Source organism: Pelobates fuscus, chromosome 3 (genome assembly GCF_036172605.1).
Source record: "Pelobates fuscus isolate aPelFus1 chromosome 3, aPelFus1.pri, whole genome shotgun sequence".
Taxonomy (NCBI): Eukaryota; Metazoa; Chordata; class Amphibia; order Anura; family Pelobatidae; genus Pelobates; species Pelobates fuscus.
The window spans coordinates 105,292,876-105,299,086 of record NC_086319.1 but is presented as its reverse complement, the minus strand read 5'-3'; positions in this window follow the sequence as shown (position 1 = coordinate 105,299,086).

Below are 6,211 nucleotides of genomic sequence, written 5' to 3'. Positions count from 1 at the left end.
CATTTGTGGAAGCCGACTGTACTACTACTTACGTACTTCAGTACCTGACATTCTCCTGTCTTTCACAGAGAGGAATACTCCACTACTTCATGTTGAGTGACTCACCACAATCACCACCATCTGACTTCCAGTCAATGATAAATTCGGCGGTGGCTGCCTCAGTGGAGAAGGCTATTGCCACTGGTGCAGATCCCCCACAACGGCCACTGAAACGGAAGACACTGACTTCCTTAGAGAAGTCCCCAGAATAAAACTATCCAAACGTTATTTTCTGTGCACTTTATTATTGGGGCGACCCCCCTTACTACTGGGGTGACCCCCACACTAAAACATGTGCATTCACCAATGGATTACTGTGCACTTTTTTATTGGGGTGACCCCTTTATAGGAGGCGACCCCCACAGGCTCAAGTGTCACAGTACAAGCAGGCTCATCCCCTGCTATATCATTAAGAGTCACAGTGCAAGCAGGCTCATCCCCTGTTATACAATTAAAAGTCACAGTACAAGCAGGCTCATCCCCTGCTATATCATTAAGAGTCACAGTGCAAGCAGGCTCATCCCCTGCTACATCATTAAGAGTCACAGTGCAAGCAGGCTCATCCCCTGCTATACAATTAAAAGTCACAGTACAAGCAGGCTCATCCCCTGCTATATCATTAAGAGTCACAGTGCAAGCAGGCTCATCCCCTGCTATATCATTAAGAGTTGCAGTGCACGCAGGCTCACCCCCTGCTATATCATATGTATATATGACTCTATACATGGTACCCACAATACGACTAGGGTGATCCACATACTCCTCACTGAGGAAGGGGAAAAATTTTGCAGTAATCAGGCTCCAACACTCGTCTGCGGACTTCTGTGCACTTTATTATTGGGATGAAGCCCTTTACTACTGGGGTTATTCCCCCACTTGCAGATGTGCATTCCACATGGAACTATGGCCGGAGGTGCTCTAGGTGTCCTAACACATTTACACATGTACCTAGTCCATATATATAGATATATATACTCAACAGACGGAAAGGTCAACAGACGACCTCTCACTCAAGACTTTCAGCCTAGGTTAATTGCAGTGGCAACCTCAATGCAGACAACAATCCCCAATAGGCTGGGTCAGGGTCTTGCAGAGAGTGTGAACCATGGTACCCCATCTGCCTATGAATTCATGAGCTACTAGGCCCGGGGCCAAGCACCCATATACAAAGGACAAGTGCAAGTATTCCATTACGGACCCTCCAAATAATTACATCAAGCCTGGGAACAGAACCTCGATGTGCCGGAAAGTTATCCAAACAACATATTAAGGAAATCTCCGGAGACTCCACGGATTTGACCGCTGCACGGTCAGACAACACACAGAGATCGACGAAATGGGGGTTGCCAGGCCTTCATCCACGATCCATACAATTGTAGCCACAAAACCTAGTACAAGGAGACTGTGTGTTCGACTCCGGGTCGCACGCCCTCACTCACTTCACCCCAACAACAGAACATTACTGAGAAACAGCTATACGTACTCTTACATTTCTCCGGTTTCAACGCTCTCATGGTGTAACCATGGGCAGCGGTCTACCTTGTTATGAAATAAGGAAGCTACCTCTACTCGAGTAGGGAGGCTAGAATACTCTGGATGGCCGAAGGATAGGACATAGGATTCCTCTATACTCCTGGGCTGAACGACCCAGTAGGGTAACTTAGCTCCATGAACTAATGCTTAATCTGGATACCTGGTCGACCATTGGGGGTCGAAGTCCACATCTTCCAGTACCACCCCTCTACGGGTACTGGAGGACCACAAATCTCACATATGAGGAAACTTACTTATTTCCAAGAAGCGCTGGGCATTCGCTCCAGACGTCACTGATTAACTCGGGGATAATTTTATGCTCACAGTAGTCGGGAGACTACCATTCTGGCACCATCCTACAGCTTCCCCACACCTAGGTGGGTTCAATCATTAGGATTGGACGGACACATACCCGTCCAGGATAGTCACACCAGGGACCCATTTGTCCATTTTGTTTTTTCATCGACGGGACCAAACGAATCAATTCACATGTCTATCATTAAGGTACGACCCATGGTACCCAAGAAACTTTTATAACCGGTCATGGTGCCCTTTGCCACAAGGGAATCCACTACCTCACCTATCTAGACTACAAGACTTTACTTACTACACACGTAATCGACAATCAGTCTCTAGGGCTGGAAGGCTCGCTGTACATACCCCTACCAGAGAACCATGATCTGGAGAAGAGACGGCCGGCATCGAGATTACCGACAGCCTACAGCTAGCCTGGGACAGATCCGATAGTTGTATTCTCCTACATTTGGACAATATCTCGGCAACCGACTACACAAAACACCTGGACGGAGTCTGGTATCGTTCATTGGGTCACGAGAAGAGAATTTCAGGGTGTTCTACTTCCTCGGACTCTTCACACATCCTGTGTTGTTCCATAGCGTTAAAAATGCAAAATATGAAGCCTCCTGTCCTGTTATAAAATTGTAGATTATGCTAGCGCAGTGTACCTATAATCTTAATTTTATTAAGGACAGGAGGCGAGTATTTTCCCACCCTGCTTTTTTCCCTCCCTAATTATCATTCCTTTGGTTGTACTTCAATAAAAGATTTGAATTCAGGGGGTGTGGTTATCTCTTTATTACGTGGTTTATTTCATATCACATCTTGAAATTACGACTGCTATCTGTTATGATTTCCTAATACATACAATTTGACTATATTAATGTCTCTATCATAGCTACCTATTTCGGTTAAAATATTCTTGTCTCATCTGATAAATTCCTTAAAGTACTACGGAATAAACTGGCGTTTTATAAACAGTAATATTGATTGAAATCCCTTTCACGTCTTTTGTTTCTTTTCAGTTCGATTCTTCTTCATGGATCAATACATGGGATCGTCTTCGCACTCTACGACAATCTTCCAGTCGGGATTTGGATCATTTACAGTCTGATTCTTCGTCGTTATCATTATTTATTGTAATAGCAGGATATGTTTATGATTATCTTGCACCAAAGAAAGAGGAAATGATGCAAGAGTAAGGGCCTTTTATACCCTATGGCAATGTTTTTTTCACTAAACTTTATTGTTAAACCTGTGCTGCTGGAGTTTTAGTAAAGAAAGATTATGCAAAATACTCGCCTCCTGTCCTTAATAAAATTAAGATTATAGGTACACTGCGCTAGCATAATCTACAATTATTATTCATTCATTTGCAAAAGTCTGCTAGCTGCATTCGGTTTTGAATTTTATTAGATATAGTTCTGTGTGAATATTTTTAAACTTTGCATAAGTCTAGATGCCAAAGTACAGATTTTATTCTTGACACAGCAAATCTGGTCAGACTGATTTGACTTTAGTAAATATGAGAACTGCCATTCTGGCCATTTTAAATAGATTTTGTTAATTTTGTCCAAATCAGCTATTTTAACATCAGTTTTACACTCTGGGTTTAATTCACTAAAATGTAGTGTTTTCCTGAATAACATACAAAGTATGCCAAAAGAGAATAACATTGAGAAAAAAAATCAGCAGAGGCATAAAATAAAGGATTTTCTAATTTGCTATTCCTTAACCCCTTAAGGACCGGCCTGTTTTTGCAATGTTTGTACGTTAAGGACCAGAGCAGTTTTAACACTTTTGTGGTGTTTGTGTTTAGCTGTAATTTTCCGCTCTCTCATTTACAGTTCCCATACAAGTTATATATTGTTTTTTTCACGACGAGAAGGGCTTTCTTTACATACCATTATTTGTATTATGTCATATATTGTATTAAAAAAAATAAGAAAATATGGTGAAAAATTAAAAAAAAAACATGTTTTTGGACTTTTACTTGAAAAATCTTTTACTTATCTACAAAAGCTAATGAAAAAAAATGCTAAATAGATTCTAAATTTTGTCCCGAGTTTAAAAACACCCAGTGTTTACATGCTTTATTGCTTTTTTTTGCAAGTTATAGGCCTATAAGTACAAGTAGGAAATTGCTGTTTCAATATATATATATATATATATTAAATGTTTTAATAGTGACATTGTAACACCATTATCTGTCATAAATGCCCGAAACACACCTAACATGTACATATTTTTTTAAAGTAGACAACCCAGGGTATTCAAAATGGGGTATGTCCAGTCTTTTTTAGTAGCCACCTAGTCACAAACACTGGCCAAAGTTAGCATTTATATTTGTTTGTGTGTTAAAAATGCAAAAAACGCTAACTTTGGCCAGTGTTTGTGACTAGGTGGCTACTAAAAAAGGCTGAACATACCCCATTTGCAATACCTTGGGTTGTCTTCTTTTGCAAATGGTATGCCATCATGGGGCTAATTCTCATTCCTTGGCTACCATACGCTCTCAAAGGCAACCTAACCAATCTCAAATTTCAATAAAAAAAAGTAAAATCAAGCCTTATATTTGACCCTGTAACTTTCACAAACACTATAAAACATCTACATGTGGGGTACTTTTATACTCAGGAGACTTCGCTGAACACAAATATTAGTGTATCAGAACAGTAAAATATATCACAGCAATAATATCCTCAGTGAAAGAGCTGTTTGTGTGTGAAAAATACAAAAAACTTCACTTTCACTGACAATATCATCGCTGTGATATGTTTTACTGTTTTGAAACACTAATATTTGTGTTCAGCGAAGTCTCCCGAGTAAAACAGTACCTCCATGTACAGGATTTAGGGTGTCATAGAAAGTTACAGGGTTAAACACAGTGCTAGCAAATTAAATTATCTGGACTTTCGGCCTGGGTTGGCAGGCAGGTCCCTTGAATTGCAATCATTAAAATTACTTAATTAGGTAAAAATATTACATAAATATGCACGTATAATTTTAATATATATACATATTTATATATTTGACGTCTACGTATATATTTATGAAATTATTTATGTAATTATGTATGTGGACATATGTATATTTCGTATTATTTTTATTTATTTATTTATACATAGATATATATAGCATTACATTCTAAGTGTATTTTGATATAAATATATATATATCAATATCAAAATACTGTTAGAATAAAATTGCATATATATATATATAATTTTTTTTAATTATTAAAAATAATTTTTATTTTTTGTTATTTATTTTATTAACATATTATTTGTATTTTATAATATATATATATACCATATATATAGTTATTATATATATTGTATATATGCGTGTGTAATTTAAATATAAGTGTATTTTTATATTAATATACGTATATATAAATATAAAAATACACTTAGTATGACATTATATATATATGATATATATACATATATTATATATAGGTATATATAGATATAATACATGTATGTATATCATATTTATATATACATATTATATTTTTTTTTTACACTGATTGTTTTTTTTTTAAACTTTATTTTGGATTTTTCACTTGCAGGGAGACTGCCTGTCAGCACAGACAGTCCCCCTGCAGGCAAATACACAGACACCTATTGCGGTCATGTGATCGAGTGATCACATGGCCGTGGGGTCCTGATCTGCCGAGGGGGGACTGCCCGGGCAGACAGGCAACCCCCCTGGACCGGGAGGAGAGCTGATCGCCGCCGTGGGACCGACGGCGATCAGGTAAGTTGCCCAAGACCGTTATGACGGTTCAGGACCGTCAGCGGCCCAAACGCACGTTTTACCGCTGACGGTCCTGAACCGTCAGCGGTCCTTAAGGGGTTAAACCACACATTGTATTAATTGAAAAGGTAATTGAAATATGTTGGCAAAAAGTTCAATAGCAAATTTTCTTTAACTGAGCTATTTTTCCAGCTGTGCAATATTAGCCTAAAATTTTGATTTTCCTTGTCCGTTCCAAACAATTCCAGGTTTTGTGTTTAATAGTAGTTTATTGAAACATGACGAAATAGAAACTGAACATCACTGTTTGTACTGATACATAAAGGCTGTGAGGGCCAATAAAGAAATAAAGAAAAATACATATATACATATAGATGAGTAGGACAATCACAAACAAATAACAAATGTTGTGAATACAAAGGCTTATTGTTGCCTTAGGGAGAAAACTTACACATATTGAAAATTAATTTTGGAGAATTATCAGCATGCATACTGCGACTACACCCAGTGTCCAACCAGTCTTGCTATCACCAAAACCACTAGGCCCCAAATAACGGACAAGGATGTCATATATGTAAAT